The sequence below is a fragment of the Lactuca virosa genome, chromosome 1 (genome assembly GCF_052849685.1).
Source record: "Lactuca virosa cultivar CGN04683 chromosome 1, Lactuca_virosa_CGN04683_v6, whole genome shotgun sequence".
NCBI lineage: Eukaryota > Viridiplantae > Streptophyta > Magnoliopsida > Asterales > Asteraceae > Lactuca > Lactuca virosa.
The window spans coordinates 1558284-1578444 of record NC_136426.1 but is presented as its reverse complement, the minus strand read 5'-3'; the positions used below and the strand labels follow the sequence as shown (position 1 = coordinate 1578444).

The 20161-nt window shown below is 36.6% G+C and overlaps 1 pseudogene; it reads right to left on the bottom strand.

Annotated features, from left to right (window-relative positions):
- Positions 1–11014: 11014 nt before the first annotated feature.
- On the bottom strand, positions 11015–15793 carry LOC145169250 (uncharacterized; annotated as a pseudogene).
- Between the last annotated feature and the right edge of the window lie 4368 nt (positions 15794–20161).

Here is a 20161-nt window from a genome sequence, read left to right as displayed (position 1 = left end):
ACCAACGGAGGAAATTTTTCCAAAATCTGGTCAAGTCTCGGTTCCTATTGCTAACCTGTTTGATGAGTACATGCTACTCTTTGATGAACCAGAAAAGGCGATCCACTCAGAAGCAAAAGCAGCAGATAAAAAAAATCGATAACTTGAAGAAAATCATCGATGAAGCTGCTAAAGATATGGAAAGCGAACCAAACCAACCAACCGGGAAGAAGACACAAAGCGAACCTACAGTAGCAAGTGATCATCCAGCTACTGATGACCCTCCAAGAGAAAGCTCAATAATCCAGGGGGAGGGTTCGTCTACTCCAAAACCACACGACATGCCTTTCCAGGGGGAGAATCCTTCAAAGGCTCCAACCCATGAAGATCCATCTGAAGGGGAAAGCACTGAATCTGACATAGGATTCGGCTCGCCATTTGAGGGGGAGAATGAAAATGCAAATGACGAAGGCGATATGTCAGAAATGGAAGAAGAAGTCAATGCTGAACTGGATCCTGCCTATGATCCTAATTACCCTCCTCTTATAAAATGGACAAAGGATCATCCTAAAACACAAATAATTGGTGAATCATCTGAGGGTGTTCTCACATGCTTACAAATGAAAGCGAAGCAAACTGCTTTATTCTCTCAAGTAGAATTCTGCATGTTTAATTCGTTTGTCTCTAAAGTAGAACCGAAGACGGTAAATGCTACTCTTGATCACTCTGATTGGGTGCAAGCTATGCAAGACGAACTCCATGAGTTTGAACGTAATCGTGTTTGGAGACTAATTCCCACACCAAAGGATGCATCTGTAGTCGGCTTAAAGTGGGTGTTTAGAAATAAATTGGATAAAGAGGGAAATGTTATTCGCAACAAAGCGAGACTGGTGGTGAAAGGATATTGCCAAGAAGAAGGGATAGACTATGAAGAGACCTTCGCTCCAGTAGCAAGGTTGGAATCTGTAAGAATCTTTTTGGCATATGCTGCACACAAAAACTTTGAATTTTTCCAAATGGACGTAAAATGCGCTTTCTTAAATGGAGAACTAGAAGAAACGGTATATGTTGAGCAACCACCCGGATTTGTGAACGAGAAGTATCCTGATCACTGCTACATTCTGAATAAAGCAGTCTATGGATTGAAGCAAGCCCCGAGAGCCTGGTATGAAACTCTTACTCGTTTTCTCAAAATGTCAAAATTCAAGCAAGGTTCGGTTGACCCAACCTTCTTTCGCAAGAAAGAAGGCGAACAATTAATGATAGTTCAGATTTATGTCGATGACATCATCTTCGGCTCCACGAATCCTAGCTTAACAGCTGAATTTAGGAAGTTGATGGAGACTAAATTTGAAATGAGCGCAATGGGATCAATTAACTTTTTCCTTGGTTTGAATATAAGACAGGGTCCAGAGGGCATCTTTATTAATCAGGAAGCATATACGAAGACTCTATTAACGAAGTTCGGCATGACGGGTGATTCCAAAGTAAAGGTTCCAATGGAATTTGGCACGAAGCTGACTCCATCTCTAAAGAAACCAACTGTTGATATGACTCTTTATCGTCAAATGATAGGGTCTTTAATGTATCTAACGGCTAGTAGGCCATACATAATGTTTTCTGTCTGTTATTGTGCCAGGTTTCAAGCTAATCCTAGAAAACCTCACATGATTGTAGTGAAAAATATCTTTCGGTATTTAAAGCGAACCTCGTCTCTCGGTCTTTGGTATCCTGCAAAATCTGGCTTCTTTATTCAAGCTTTCTCAGACGCTGATCTTGGTGGATGTGGATTGGACCGAAAGAGCACAACAGGTGGATGCCAGTTCCTAGATGGCAAACTTGTCAGCTGGCAGTCAAAGAAACAGACGTGCGTATCTCTCTCCACAGCCGAAGCTGAGTATATCGCTGCAGCATCCTACACATCACAGGTCATATGCATACAAAGCCAGCTTAGAGATTATGGCCTGAGCATGAAGAAAATCCCTCTATACTGTGACTCTGAAAGTGCAATACGAATATGTCACAATCCAGTGCAACACTACAAGACAAAGCATATCGTACTGAGATATCACTTCATCAAGAACCACGTTGAAGATGGAAATGTTGAAATTCACTTCGTTCGGTCCTCAGATCAATTGGCTGACATCTTCACTAAGGCCTTACCAGAAGCAAGCTTTAACAAAATACTCCAAGGCTTAGGAATGATGGAAGCTGAGTCAGCACCGAAACCTCCTTCTAATCACTAAAAATGAATAAGCGAAATAGAGCGCATGCTCGGTCTATTTCGGCTCCTGAATTTTCGGGAACCGAAATGAACCGAACGCTCGGTCTATTTCGATTCTTAAATTTTTGGGAACCGAAATGAACTGAACGTTTTTCTAATGTTTTTCTTTTAAACATCAATGTCTAATATCAAGTTCACAGATGCGAAACACGCTGATGATGGGGAAGGTATAATCTTCTTCTCTTTGTACTAGTTAAGTGTCCCTAGAAGCATGCGGCTGTATGTAGACCGAAGCCTCCATGACTCTGAGTGAAGCCTTAATGATTCGATAAACACCAATCGTTTCTTCCAAATCAAGCTGCTTAAATCACTCAAGTCACGAGCTACCTAACTCTTCTCATAGTGAGTTAAGAGTTTTATGCTTTGTCCTTCTAATATAGCAGAGGTACTTTCGGTTCCTTAACCACCTCACATTTCTCCATTTCAGTTTCGCTTCATAAAAGTAACCCTTGAGACTCTCAGTAATTACCACTGAGGTTTATGGTTACACAATCTCTGTGTTGATGATCTTAGTTTCGTTTACCACGTGCTAAGTGAAACCCAAAATCCAACACCTTGAATGCATTGACGGTGGACGCTCTAATGTTCAAGCTATTACTTGTTACCTCACGAAATCTCTTTTTCTTTTTACGTGATCTTTATGAAACTGTCTAACACCAGGATGTTTCTTCCTATAAGATCCAGTTTATTTTTTTTTTTGAGATTTCTTACTATTTTCCAGTCACTTATTATATTTTCAAACCTACTTGTTCAACAAACCACATCGGTTTCACAAGTACTTCACCCGACTTTCGGTCTTATTTCAAGCATCAAGGTTCGGTTGAAGGTAAGCCACCTTATAAAGCCTATAATTGAAAAGATGTCTTTCAATGTTTCTTTACAAACATTTGATCGTATTTCACGGGAAACCACACAGACACTTCTCAGTCTCTCTATACTTTGAAGGAAGAGATTCGTGCCCGGGATCATCAGTTTCATGTCTCAATAGACATCACTAAATCCCACAAATATTTTGCTTTATTTCTTTATCATTGGCACTCTCTTGCACGAAAGTCTTAATGATTTTCCAAATTCTTGTTCGTGATTCTAATAGCAATTTTCAGATTTGAGCTTTCGGTTCTACCAGATATGGCGATTTCCTTAATTATGGAGAAGCGACAGTTGATTTCCACAACGCGAAAGGATGTGACGCTGATTTATTTTTATAATAAAAATCAAATGAGGGTGAGTCAGCATGAAGTTGAAACGGTTCGAAATTTGAATAGGAGATAAGGTCGAAAAGGCGCGTGAATTTGAAACGGTTTCTATACCCACACCTGCTGACGCATTTCTAGGGATACGAAGCTGTCATATCGCGCTTTTTCAGGCGACGTTTCAGAAATTCAGTCATCATCACAACCGGATTTTTCTCTCTCCTAGAGATGGTATAAAGGATTTTCTCAAACTTCTTGGACTCCTTTACCAACTCTTATTACTCTCTCACAAACTCATCGGCGATTATACACTGTTCATCTTCTTCTTCCTCACTGTAACAATGGCGAAATCATCCTCAGCCCAAGATCAAACTGTGTCATCATCGTTGCTCACGATCAAACCCAATCAGAACCTCATCATTCAATTGGATCCTTTTCTCTACGATTCCTACATGCTCCATGTTGTCGAGTGCCTCAAGTATTCTCCGCTGGTAATTGTATTCCATTCTCTTACATCTACTGGAAGCTCACGACTCCATTCTAACCATCTCCATCTGACGCCACTTGGCTGAAAAGCTAAGACCTGCATTGGATGTGTTGAGTCGCATTGAAGGTGTTCCGGCGACTGGTGTCCATCCGAAACAAGAGGGAGATAAGGCAACTCAGGGCATAGGCCAATCTCAACCCCCTCCAAAACCGAATGTCACTACTGAGCCGAAGGTTAATGAAGCTTCGGGCAGTATGAAGGACAAGAAAAAGAAGAAGATTGGAGATGATGATGTGGATTAAAATGATGATGATGATGATACAGGAGGGATTTCTTTGAAAAAGGAAAGTTTGAAAGTCAAGCCCACTGAACAAGAAATTCAGGATAAACTTCAAAAGGAGAAGGAACTTCTTGAGAAGGAGTTGAAAGCGAACAAGCTTCTAGAGCAGAAGAAGTCCATGTTTCCTGAATGGACTATGGAATCGCTTCTCAGGGAAGTCATTGATGCACCGAGCACTCATTGGCTTAAACCAGATTTTTCGTTCGGCCTTGAGAACTCGAAGGACTTACAGTTTGACATGCCAATCACCCGAAAGGCATTCATCTTCCATTGTTTTGAGTCGACGGTGGACATTCCTTCTCAAGACCCGAAGGTATATCGGGATTTGCTCGAGTATTATCTCGAGTTTGCTCAACCACAATACCTGACCTGGAGCACTCAGAAAATCACAACGGTCAAGGTGTTGAAGCCCACTTGGGCAGGGAAATTCATGAACATTAAATTCAAAGTGACCCGAGGCTCTGATAGCTCGGTCCATATGATTTCCCTGGCTGACCTACCGAACTTGAACCCTCATGACTGGATACTCCTTAATAATATTTTGCTGACCAATCCACAGGAGTATCAGCCTATTATCGATCACATCAAGCGAATGCTTGTATGTTATATTCATGAAGTCGCAAATATGGATCAGGAGATCGCTGCTGCTATTCATAAGCGACCCACTGTGAAGGCAATTGGAAGACCATGCGATGTAAATGCGATGGTTAAGGGGAAGATTGATCCAAAATTTCAAACTGTTATGTTCACAAGGGGCGAAGGTCAGAAATGCATGTTCGCTCTGATCGACAAACACCTATTTTCCACCGCTTGCTTGGAGCACATTTTGGAGATCATACATAGGTGTAATCAGAACAGTGAAGCTGATAAGAAGTTGTTCACTGATATGCTTCGGTGGTATATTCAGTTTCGACAAACACTTCTTGCGATCATCCTTTGGTTGTTCAAGGTTGTAAAGAAGATCAAGGTCACTCAATCGAAGTAGTCTCTCGCCTCAATTGACACAAAGGGGGAGATTGTTGGGTCTGGTGTTGCGTCTTTGGGCTCGGTTGTAAGTCCATTTAGTTAACCCGGTTTGGGCCTGTCCAACCGTGGATAATCATTAGGGTTAGCATATAAATATTGCATGCATGTATAGCTTTTAGAGGGATCGTTCTCATTAATTACTTGCATTGTAACCCTAGCACACCTCTACAGTCGAAGTTCTTCATCGAGCTCTTCTGAGGTGTGAGTTATTAATCATTCGACACCATTGATCCATTCTTGTGTTCTTTACTTGATTAAACATTGTTTTTCTGTTTGGAATCTATCGATCTACAACTCAAATATTCCAACATATATGTTGGTAGACAACATGATAGAAAGCTTCAGTTTTTGGTAGAACATCATTTTTTTCATTAATTCGCAAATAAAAATTGTTTCATATATCTTGAAAAATAATTTCACATATTTTTTTGAATAAACGATTATAATTTTATATAAATAAAAAACGTAAATTTCTTAATTAAAATCTTATTTAAAATAATCGATTAATAATTATGAGTTTTTACTATAAAATTTTAATTATAAAAATCAACTATGGTTTCCACGGACTATAACTTAATATATTCATAAATAAAAATTGATCATTTTCATATGATTCTGTGGTTGGGTTGTATTAATTGGTTTTATGTTGAATATATATATATATATATATATATATATATATATATATATATATATATATATATATATATATATATATATATATATATATATAGAGAGAGAGAGAGAGAGAGAAAGAGAGGAGAGTTTAATCGAGAATATTTTTTATCACAAGAACATTTGAGAACAAATTTTAACTAAACAATTTTTTAAATTAAAATCATCAAATAATATTAATATAAATAAAAAAATTAAAAAAAAAACACACTAACCAACACTACTCACCACCCAAACAATACCATCCACCACCACCACCCACCACCACCACCCGTCACTGCCACCCACCCATCACCCATCACCCCCACCCCCACCCCCACCCACCACCCACGAAAACTACCACCAAACATCTCACCACCACCCGCCACCGCCAACCACGACTACTATCCACCACCACCACCACTACCACCCATCACCACCACCTACCACCACCAACCCTACCCGCCACCACCACCCACCACAACCACCACCACCATCCACCTCCACCACACATCACTACCACCAATCCACCACTATGACCATCACCTGCCATTACCACCCACCATTCATCACCACCACCTGCCACCACCATCCATCACAACCACCCGCCTCCACCACCACCCACCACCCATCACCCCCACCACCCACCACCCACCACCCTCACCCATCATCACCGACCACCACTCGCTACCATCGCCCCCATCCACCACCCACCAAAACCACCACCCACCACAACCACCACCACCATCCACCTCCACCACACATCACTACCACCAATCCACCACTATGACCACCACCTGCCATTACCACCCACCATTCATCACCACCACCTGCCACCACCATCCATCACAACCACCCGCCTCCACCACCACCCACCACCCATCACCCCCACCACCCACCACCTCACCCATCATCACCGACCACCACTCGCTACCATCGCCCCCACCCACCACCCACCAAAACCACCACCCATCACCATCACCACCACCCCAACCACTCACTACAACCACCATGCACCCACTTCCACCACCTATTACTACCACCCACCCACCACCCACCATTATGACCATCACCTGCCACTACCACCACCCACCACCCACCACCCATCACTACCACCCGACTTCACCAACACCCACCACCCCCAACACCCACCACCACCACCCATCACCACCGACCACCACCACCCGCCACCATGACCTACACCCGTCACCCACTAAAACCAACGATCACCACCCAACTCCACCACCCATCACAACCACAATATTCTTTTTTGTTCATATAAATCATATGTGATTAGATACATATAATCACATGTGATTAGATATATTTAATCAAATGTGATTAGATATATTTAATCACAAATGTCATTATCGCGTTCTCAATTCAATAATTGTTTTTTTATAAACTTTAATCATATGTGATTAAATACATATGATTACATGTGATTATATGTATCCAATCACCTATGATTTATACGAACAATATACATTTTTGAGTTTTCGTTTCAATAATTTTTCTCATATATTTAATCACATGTGATTATAAGTATTTAATCACATATGATTAATGTGGACACATATTTGTTTTAATGTTCTTGATTCAATAGTTGTTCTTGTGTGTGTGTGTGTCTATATATATATATATATATATATATATATATATATATATATATATCATCACATATGATTTATTGAATCAAGAACGTGAAAACAAATCTTTTTCAGATAAATCATATGTGATTAAATACGCCAGACCAACTATTGAATTAAAAGTGCAAAAAATGAATATTGTCCACATAAATCATATGTGATTAAATACATATAATCACATGTGATTATATGTACCTAATCAAATATGATTTATGTGGACAATATTCGTTATTTCTTTCTTGATTCAATAGTTGTACTCATGTACTTAATCACATGTGATTATATGTATCAAATCGCATATGACTTATATTGATAATATTCGTTTTCACATTTTTTATTCAATATTTTTTTTCTCATGTAGTTAGTCATATGTGATTGTATGTATTTAATCACATATGATTAATGTGGAAAAAAACTATTGAATCGAAAACGTGAAAATGAATCTTGTGTACATAAATCATATATGACTAAATGTACAAGAACAACTATTGAACGAGAATGCAAAAACGAATATTGTCAATATAAATCATATCTGATTAGATACATATAATCTAATCTAATTAAATACACAAGAACAAAAACTGAATCGAGAACACAAAAATGAATATTTTATATTTGATTAGATACATATATTCACATGTGATTATATGTATTTAATCACATATGATATATGTGGACAATATTTATCTTTGTGTTCTCGATTCAATAGTTGTTCTTGTGTATATAATCATATGTGACTATATGTATCTAATCACATATGATTTATATTGACATCATTCTTTTTGTCCATATAAATCATATGTGATTAGATACATATAATCACATGTGATTAGATGTATTTAATCAAATATGATTAAAGTAGACAAAAAACATATATTGAATCGATAATGCAATAATGAATCTTATCCACATAGATCATATATGATTTGATACATATAATCACATGTGATTATATGTATTTAAACAGATATGATTTATATAGACAATATGTATTTTTGCGGTTTCGATTAAATAATTGTTTTTGTGTATTTAATCAAATGTGATTATATGTATATAATCACAAATGATTTGAGGTGGACAAGATTCATTTTTGCCTTCTCGATTCAATAGTTGTGCTCATGTACTTAATCACATGCGATTGTATATATATATATATATATATATATATATATATATATATATATATATATATATATATATATACTAGCCGTTACCCGCGCAAAGCAGCGGACGGCGAATAGTTTGTTTCGGCATATAGTTTAATGTGGCGATTAGTTTCCTTTATGCACGAGCTAGTTCATTACGGCTTTTTGGCAGTCTGTTTTGTGTTGGATAGTTTATTTCAATAGATAGTTTCTACCTAGGTGGATAGTTGGACAATACAGCGGAATTGTAGTAGGAATGTAAGATAATGAAAACCGTGATGTGTCCCTCTTTTCTTTTCTTCCTTCCTTCCAAGTGAAACCCTAAAATCAAACACTTCAAAACAAGTTGTTAAAAATTAAACATAAACTTAACCCACACAAAAATTAAAATGAATGATGAACTATAAATCAATATAAATCAAAAGTTAATATAATTTTCATTATTGCAAAATTTTAAAGTTTTATTCGTTTGCAGGTTGTACATTGAAATCCAAGCATTCATTAATATGTGTTCTTAATAGTAGAGTATAGGTGATGTATATTTTTGGATTTGTTTGAACCGTTTGTTTTAATTTCATTTACTTTTCTAATTGTATACAACATATTATACGTTTGAATGACAAATCAATTTTTCAAATCAAACAAAAACATAACAATTTCATTATTCAAATCAATAGAAGACATGATAATAGAAGGGTTAATGACTTAAAAAGGTAATTAAGTTTCAATATTATACAAAATATATCCTGTTTAAAAGTGACCAACCAACTTAACAAATCGTTCACATAATACCATCTGAATTGACTTTTCTTTCAACGATTACTGTTCATCGTCCTCTTCATCTCTTCCTTGCTTTCGTTCTAGCTCTAACCGGAGACCTTTGTCAAACCGGAGACCTGCTGTACCTCCCCCTTGCGCACTTCCTTTTTCGATCCAAAAACCAAGCAACCCCTTGCATGCTATTGTTCATCGTCTTCTCCATCTAAAAACCTGCAACAAAAATCATAAAAGGAACCAACAAAAAAAATGATGTTGCTCACTGAGAAGTCGGAACCACCTCTTGCTGCTTTGCTTTGCTCCAAGAAACATCAACAAACTAACCGATTTTCCAGCCCCTGTTGGGATGACTTTTTCAAGCCATATTCAAACCTCGGTAACCCATAGCCGAGAACCACCAAAACCCATAACCACCTCATTGGTTCCAGCCGAGACCTGAGACTCACTCTCGCAACCTCTTCATTCTCGCACCACCTCCAAACAAACTCACATGCTGCCTTCTTCGTTTCAGTCCAACCGGAGACCTTGAAATCCACGGGATATTACCTTCAAAAACTCGAACACCATCACCACCTCTTACCTGTTTTTGCGGGAATCATCAAGAACTGAAGCTACTGTTCATCTTTCCCAATCGAAACCTTGAACAAAAAAGAAAATACAAGAGAATCCAAATATCAACTGTTCATTCATCTTCAATCTTTCTCTGCTGCTTCTTTCTTCGTTTTTACCGAGAACCTAGCACCTGAAACCACCATCGAAAACCACCTCACCACCATCGAACATACCTACTGTCACCACTCTTTTCCGTCGCCACCACTTCGCCGGTTCCAGCCGAAACCCGAGACTTCCTTAGCAGATTCTTCCCTTCGATTCCAAACTAACCCATCTTGAAAAAATGGTCTGTGGGGATGGCTTTTTCCAACCATATTCAAACCACCCAAGTTACATTAATTCCATGTAGTAGACTAAAAAGCCACAGTAAGTGTTATTTTTTTTCCTGGTAAACTATACCTCAAAACCAGCTGAACCAGTTAGACAAGGGAACAGAAGAACAAAAAGTCAATTTAGATGGTATTGTGTGAACGAAAACTTAAGTTCAATGTAATTTGTGAATAGGATATACTTAAATGGTGTTTTTTTTAACAAAAATGAAACTTAGTTACCATTTTAAGTCATTAACCCATAATAGAATATTAGAATGTCATGAGTTATTCCATTATCTTCTTCATTTCATTCGTTTGTGAATCCATTCAATTACACCAAACAAACTCCCAAGTTTAAAGTCCATGATTTAAAAGATTCAAATTTAGAATACAATTAACATTACCCAAAATACTCAGTTTGATTATGAGACCATGATCAAAAGAAACCAACTAAACTACAAAATCTGAATACAAAAACTACAGGTAATTCGAAGAGAAAAACAAAAGGCGAAAATCAACTTTGAACTCATATAGAAACCATGAAATTACTTACTGTTTTATTGAATTATTGTTTCAATTTCATCTGTTTGATCCTCTATTTTGTTGACCTCCTGAATCCAAATCTTCACTGTTTTATCATTTTCAAGAGCACCTGAAGCAATCATATTCTCAATTAGGTGATAAGCAACTATTATTACAGCATTTGCGTGACGTTCAAGTTTCTGGACTACTTTTCTTATTTGAAGTTCCCATAAGTATACACAATTGTCCTCTGAGCCACTCACGATGTATTTGCCATTTGTGATTGAAAATGCTGATGACATGGAGTATTTTGAGTTTGTGTGGACATTGTTAGTCTTTAAGAACTTGCCAGTTGATAGATTCCATAACCTCTGCATCAAAACAAAATGACATTTTTTAGGGAAATTGGTGGGATTCAATGTGAACATAAGGCCAATCAGATTCAAGGGAAAAGATTATCATTGTGAATACTATGAACAAGATATGAATTACTGATGTCAAGGAAAAGAAATAAGAATTCACTCACCAATGTACTATCAAGGGTACCTACAAGAAAAAACTTTCCATTTGGGGAAATTTGACAAAGCTAACAGGGGGGTTTTCATCATCGATCAGAGTCTTCATACAATACCCTGTGGATGCATCCCAAATCATGCACAATCCATCTTAACTACTGGACACAATTAATGTCCAGTCTCGATTAACGTTCACAACAGTTACGGGATCAGAATGCGCAGGAAGTACCTTCAAGCATTTGTCGGATTTCACGTCCCAAACCCTAACTATCTCATCGAAAGAACCAGAGACAATCATGTTCGATTGAGGGTTGTAATTCACGCAGAAGACGTAGTTTGTGTGTCCAGTTAGCGTTTTGACGAGTGAGCTAGCGGATACATCCTAGAAGCGTACAGTTTTGTCATCGGAAGCGGTGGCAAGGTACCGAGCGCCAGATGAGAATGCGACGTCTGAGATTCCTTGTTCGTTTCCGATGAATTCTTGGATAGGAGATCCGTCGGAGCTGGACCATGTGCGGGCGGTGTTGTCGGCGGAAGAGGTAGCGATTAGCTTGCCATCACCATTGGAGACTCAACATGATCAAATATGGGGTAATCATTCCTCGTTTTGATGTTGGTGTCAAGGGAATTAAATTTCAGGTGAATTTGCCATTAAAGAAAAGAATTTTGTAACGAAAAATACCTTCTCAATTGTGATCAATTCAAGTTTGGGAGTAAACCAAAAGAAATCCAAAACCAATACAGAAAATCAAAAAGTGCAAGAACCCAAAATCCAAAGATATCAAAAAATGCAAGAAGCCAAAATCGGGCGACAGAAGTCCTATACGGTAAAACATGAGCCAACTGAGATATGATGAAACATAGAACATAAATAGGTGAAAGTCAAATCGAAACACAAAGAGAGATGAGAGTTAGAAAATCGAAGAACAAATAGGGTTTCTATGGGTTTTATGGTTTGGTGAGGGAGAGAGAGAAGTTGAAGACTGGTGAACAAAATCTTGTAATGATGCAATTGTGAGCATTGGCTTTTTGTAGGTGGTAGAGCCATTAAATTTGCTGAAGGCATAAGGATATCTCGGCGACATACCAGGGATCTTTTTAATAAAAATTTTAAAATTATGTTGACTCTTTCTAGTCAAAAGGTTTATTTTTTTAAAATTTAAATCCAGAACTATATTAGGAAAGATAAGACACATTGTACTTAATGCATTATATTTTGTAATTTAATGATGGTTAGTTGTACTAATAGCTTAAGCACTTGGACGTCTTAATTCTATTTTTAGAAATAGTAAGGTTTGTATAATAATATAGTAAGATATATATATATATATATATATATATATATATATATATATATATATATATATATATAATCACATCTGATAAAATACATTAGAACAATTATTGAATCGACAAAGCGAAAATGAATTGTGTCCACATAAATCATATGTTATTAGATTCATATAATCACATGTTCTTAGATGTATTTAATCTCATATGATTAATGTGGATAAAGGTTTGTTTTCGCGTTCTTGATTCAATATTTGTTATCGTGTATATAATCAAATGTGATTATATGTATCTAATAACATATGATTTATATAGACAAGATTCGTTTTTTTCCAAATAAAATCATATGTGATTAGAAACATATAACCACATCTGATTAAATGTATTTAATCACATATGATTAAAGTGGAAAAAACAATTATTGAATCGATAACGCAAAAATGAAACATAGCCATATAAACCATATGTGATTAGATACATATAATCACATGTGATTATATGTATCTAATCGCATATGATTTATGTGGACAATATTCATTTTTGTGTTCTCGATTCAATAGTTGTTCTCGTGTATTTAACCACATTTGATTATACGTATCTAATCACATATGATTTATATGAATAAGATTCAAATTCATGTTCTCAATTCAATAGTTGTTATCATGTATTTAATCATATGTAATTTTATGTATTTAATCACATACGAGTAATATGTACAAAGAAAAACTATTGAATCGAAAACACAAAAATGAATCTTGTGCATATAAGTCATATGTGATTAAATCATATAATCACATGTGATTTAATACCTGAGAACAATTAACGAATCAAGAACGCGAAAATAAATCTTGTTTGCTTCTCTCACTAGAGAACAAACTACTTTCTACATTTCCTTGTCCACTCTATTGGATTAGGGTATACGTGAATTATAACCAAGGTTCTAAATAACGTAAGGCGTGAGTTGGCAGAAATATCAAGCCTCAAGCTTTTTAGAGGCTTGGCGAGTCACGTCGTTTGTAAGGCGTGACATAACTCGGCAATTTTGTATATAATTAATATTTTTATATGTATTTTCTATTATTATTCATTTTATACACATATATGAGTTAAGGCGGCGTTTTGGTAAAGCTGGACGGCATGTACAAGCCTTGGAGCCATGGCGTGCTATGGCGGAGCCATGACGAGCTTTTTAGAACCTTGATAATAACATAAAACAAGTAATGCCTACATAATAGAAGAGTTAGTCTAACTCACCTCCTTGAACTTGAAAATCAACTAGCGTGACCTAGATGGATCCTTTCCTTTCCGAGAACCTACACAACAATTATAACATTATTTAGCTTGTTCTTTGTTGTATTACTCTTATAAAACTTATGTAAATATTTCCTTATTTTCTCTTTGATTGTAGTGCTCTGTTTGCAATCTATTTTCTTACCTTTCAACCTACTTTTAAATTCCGATAAAATAATATTAGTAAATTTCCCCCTTTTATCTTTTCATAAATATAAATATCTCTTTCCAATGATTATTTGTTGATTTTATATTAAATTTACAAGTTAGTAACTTTAAGCTGTCACTTTCTGGACAACTCAACACTCTTGGAATAAATTGTACCAATCTACTAAGAATTACATCAGTCCCTTTATATGTAGGAAAATATACATCCATATCTAACTATAGGCTTTGGAATTTTGGTATTTGGAGTTCTGATGAATTTATTATGATTTTTTGAAGACAATGAATGAAATATGTGATAGCATGGACCAGCCAGAGAAGATTTCCAAGTTTACCCCTCAAGGTGTTGGAATTTCGAAATGTGGTTCAAATTTTGAAGAAACTAGACACACTAAGATTTCCAGAAAACTAAGTCTCGTGATTTTTAGGTGTTCTTATTGACTTGCACTAATTTTAGAAGTTGGAGGAAAATTTTGGGAAAATTGATCATAATAGCTTTTAAATCACTTTTGGTGTTCTTTTAAGGACTTAATGGTTAAGTCTTATGTTTATCACTTTTTATATGATTTTTGGTTACTTATTAGGTTATTGAGATGTGAAATTCAATTTAACTTAAGGGCCTTAATGCTTTGCTTAATGAGGGTTCAAAGTTAAGGATTTTCACATAAAATGTCACTTTTACACTTATTAGGGTTAAGTTGCCAACTTAACCCATTAAGCTCTTTAAGTCACCTCTTGGAAGGAAAAAAGAGTCCTACACAGAGGCAAATTAAATAGAGACATCAAAATATGTTTGGGGAGACTATGCAAGAATATAAAATTTAGTTTATAATCTCAACAACCAAACATTCTAGTTGTTGAATATGTTTGGGGAAATAAAGTCCACTATAAAATGTTGGGCTAATTAATGTGTTGTGTCAAATGTTTTATATGTATATAGTCTTATTTATAACGGATTGGGCCTGTCCATCTGGGTTTATGAGTTGCTAGGGTTAGACTATTTAATGTGCATGCATGTATCGTTCTAGGGTTATCAATTGTATTCGCTCTACTTAGCTTTTATAGAAAAGTTCACGTTGAACTCTTCTAAAGCTATTCAATCTAAGCACTCGACACTATTTGATCTTCATTGTTTGTGTTATTTTGTTCACATCATTTGTAGAATCTATAGATCTAAGTTTTTATTGTTTCAATAATTGGTATTAGAGCAGGAGATAGTGTAATTCATTCGCTATTCTTATGACGAGTTTTTCAACTAGGGTTTATGATTTTTTCTTGGATCTGTTGTTGGTGTCTCAACTGCTTCAATCGGTTGTAGGATCCAGATCTAGATCTCTTGTTTTACCCTATATCTCGATTCACATTATTACACATATGATTCTATATTCGATTTTGTGAACTCTTGTGAATATGAATCACGAAGATCCTCATACTCTTTCTTTCAATATTTCCAGCAGTATCGGATCTACTACCAGAATCCCAATCCTTTTTCCGTAGGATTATGAAGCCTGGGCACTGCACTTTGAATACTTTTTTCTCGGCATTGAAGATCATGGCACCACAATATGGGAAGCCATGACGCAGCAAACATTCTCTCACACGGCTACAAGGAAGGTCGTCAAGACTCAAGCCGACTACAACACAATTCTTGTTGAAAATAAAGATATTCCTCCAGATGAAAAAGATAAGTTGTTGAGCAACATCAAGGCGGTGAGAATAATAAGGTTTGCTCTTCCTACAGACACCTTTCGTCTGGTGAGTGCATGTGAGACTGCGAAGGATATATGGGACAGGTAAAAAAAAGCTTTATTCAAGCGACGCAGATTTGGAGCACTCCGTGTAAACGTTGATTCTTTCTGAATTTGGAGCTTTCATTCAAAAGCCTGATGAAAAACTGGGTCAGAAATTCAATCGGTTTAACCATCTATTAAGCAGGATGCTTAAACACAATCTTAGGCGTGAAAACACAGAGCAAAAAGTTACGTTCATGAATGGGTTAAGGTCTGAATGGAAAGTGGTTGTGTCTATAGTGAAAGCTCATGAACAGCTTAAGAGCTACTCTCTGGCAAAGCTTGTGGGAATTCTAAGATCCTACGAAGATGAAGTGACGAAGGATGTAAAGCTTGTCTCTAGCATGGGATCATTAGCCTTGGTTGCGAAGGGCAAAAAGGTAGCTGAAGAAGATTCTGAATCCGACTTTTTGGACAGTGAACTTACCAAGTAGGAATATGCTCTAATGGTATCTAATCCCAAAAAGTTCATTAAAAAGAATTTTGGTCGATTCAAGAACAGGAACAAGCAGGGAAACTTCAGTTCAGAAAAGTCTAGATAAGAGAGCTTCAAGAACTCTCAAAAGGAAGAAGAGAAGCAGGAGAAGAAGCTGCTAGGTGATTCAGGGTACGAATGTAATTACTGTCATGGCAAGAATCATTTTGCCATAGAGTGTATGTTGAGAAGGATGAGTGAAAAGAAGGAAACAGAGAAGGATGAAGCTTATTATCTTCAAAAGATAGAGGAGCTTAGGAAGAAGAGTGTTACGAACGCAAAGCCTGCTTTGATTGTGTAGGAAGGTAGTGAAGAAGATGGACGTGTTGAAGTATGGTCCACAGATTCTGAAGATGAGGAAGTTCGGAAGCCCACACATGGTGGATGTTTTGTGGAAAACTATGAAGCGCAGAAGTAAGAAGGAAGATGTATGATGGTTCAGAGTGGGGTTTCGGAATAGAGGGGTTACGCGACTAATGGTGGCCAGGCCTCTGAAAATTGTTTTGATGCGAAGCCTGTTTCTGAACAGGTGAACGAATGTGAGAAGTTCATCAATAAGGTACACTCTATACTCCAATCTCTTAATATTCCTGTTACTCATTGCGAATCTGAATTAGATGATTTAAATTACACTGTCTCTAATTTTAGTGATAGTTTAAAGAGGACAGGCCTAAGCAATTCTAACCTAAATGATCAAAATCAGCATGGTAACAAATAAAAGTGAAGAGAGAAGAATGTGGATACAGAAGTTGGAATTAGAGCTTACTAGGTCAAAGGATGATGTCATTTATCTTAAGAGAGACAATTTGACACTTTTGAAACAAAGAAATATTTTATGTTTAATTGCTAAGCGTTTATATTTCAATATTACTCATCTGCATCTTGATTGTGAAATAGGTAAAAATATACACAAAATTATTTTACCCTGTCTTGAATTGAAAGAGGATGAAATCGATGCAGAGTGCTATAAGTGTTAATCTTTTGTGTCCTCTGATGATGTTTCTGATTCGTATAAAATTGGACTTGACAAAATAGAAGCATACATTCAGTCCAAAGAACACAAGAATATGTTAAAACAAATGTTGGATGATAAGGATAAAGAACAAATTAAATCTAATACTGTGCAAAAATTTGACTCGATGTGCACAAAATTGAGTTTAGAAAATACTTTTGATGCTAAAAACGATTATGAATTTGATGAAAGCGACATGAGTGAAATTTCTGTAGATGATGAGATAGATTGTTCTGAATTTGTACAAAATAAGGATGAACCAAAGAAAAACTTGATTTCTGAAAATTCTATTGAATTTGTCCGTATTGTTGAAAATAAAGGTTCAGGAGTTTTAAAAGCAAAAGCCATAGTTTTTCCGAAAGTACAAACAGTTCCGAATCAAGTCTTCGTAAAAACAATACTGAACAAAAACGACACTTCAGAACTAACGTCCCTAGTAGATAATGATAATGGAAAGGGTGCGACGAATTCTTTTGGTCAGGTCCTATTGACTATGCAGATGAAACCAAAGGTCTTTCCAAAATGACCTCATGGAAAATGAAAGGGAGATATGTTGCAGAACCACTGAATTGTGTTAACCCTTGTTACGATAAAGCTGGTCCAAGTGGCACCAAAAATGCCCAAATGAAACATCTTCCGAACAGACTGACACGCCGGTTAGAAAAGAGAAACCTAAAACTAACATTCATAAGTTAGCTGAGGAACTAATTGCTAAGAAACGACAACTGAATGCTAGATATAGGAAGAACTTGCAAGAAAGAAAATGTTTCTGGAAAAATAAGAATTCCAATCAAAACTCTGTTAATTCAGAAAGATCTTCAACTCTAATTACGAATTCTTCTCCCATTCAGAAACCGAAATCTAAACCTCTTTCAAAACCACAGGTTTCAAAACCACAAGTTTCTAATCCGATTGAAAAGCCTAATTTTTCTCCAAAAACAAATGTTTCAAAATCTGCCAACACGTCAAAAGATGTTAAAGGAAAAAGTAAAGTTGTTTCAGAACCGAAGATTTCTCTCCAGGAATTTGAACCGAACTTGAAAAAGGAGGAAAAGACATTTGTGAAAAAGATGGCCCAAAAACACAAAGAATTTATTCAAAGAAAAAAATTCATGTTAAGATTAATCTTTGTGATAATAAAATGAAGGTTTTTAAAATATTTAAAGGGGAGAATAGTGTTTTGTTAAAAGGATCCTTTTAGGTTGATACGAATAAAACTTTTCCTGTTGTTACGAAATCCTCACGAGGAACCGAGAAGATTTGGGTTCCTAAATCTCTCTGAATTTTGTAGGTAATGCGTGACGAACAATACGACTCCGAATGGTACATCAACAGTGGTTGTTCACGTCATATGACTGGAAGGAGAGAAGAACTGAGGGAATTACGATCGTTGGGGGATGGCGGCAGAGTAAAGTTTGGAAACAACGCCACAGGAGAAACTAAAGGCTACAACATGATTACGAATGGTGAATTCTCCATTCGGAAGGTAGCTTATGTGGAAGGCCTGCAACATAATATCATAAGCGTTTCTCAACTAGTTGTAGGTACCGGGCTGAAGGTGTCATTTGATGACGAGGGATCAGAGATTATTAAATAGAAAACAAAAGCAGTGCTTCTGAAATCCAAGAGAAAAGGCGAAATATATCCTTTAAATCTGAAACCGATCAATGTGAAGCCAACCATTTGCCTTCTTACGAAAGCATCTTCGGATGATAGTTGACTATGACACCGAAGGCTCTCGCATCTGAATTTCAAGGACATCAACAAACTCGTACTTGGTGATCTTGTATGTGTGCTGCTTGTGAGCTAGGAAGGCAAAGTCGTAAAAGTCACTCGACTATTATCAATACCAAAGTAATCAAACCACTAGAACTGTTACACATTGATCTTTGTGGCCCATCTGCTATCGAGAGCATTGGTGGTAATAAGTATACTCTAGTTATAGTTGATGATTTTTCAAGATTTACTTGGGTTTACTTTCTTAGACAAAAATCAGATGCCACTTCGAAGCTAAAATCATCAAGTAGATCGAGCTTCAATTACGAAAGCCCGTTCGGAAAGTACGTAATGATAACGATTCTGAATTCAAAAACCAAGTATTTGAAGAATTATTGACTGAAATAGGGGTTGCTCACAACTTCTCTGCTCTTTACACTCCACAGCAGAACGATGTTGTTGAAAGACGAAACCGCTCTCTTTGTGAAGCTGTAAGGACAATGTTATCCTTTGCGAATCTTCCACTTTACTTCTGGGTTGATGCTATCGGAACTGCTTGTTTCACTCAGAATCGCTCTCTAATCAATAAAAGATTCTTAATTACACCTTATGAGATTCTGAATAAACGAAAACCTAATGTTAAGTTCTTTCATGTCTTTGGTTCCAAGTGTTTCATATTCAATTCCAAAGAGCAACGGAACAAATTCGATGTGAAAGCAGACGAAGGAATCTTTTTGGGGTACTTTCTTACTTCTAAGGCATACAGGGCTCTGTACAAGAAATCCAAAAAGATAGAAGAAACCTATTATGTCACCTTTGACGATAGTTATCTATAGAAGTATCAGAAAGCTGTTTGTCCATCTAAGGAAATCTTTCCGTCAACTCCGTCTCAGACGATTCCTCTGATGAACTTATATGAGGAATTCATG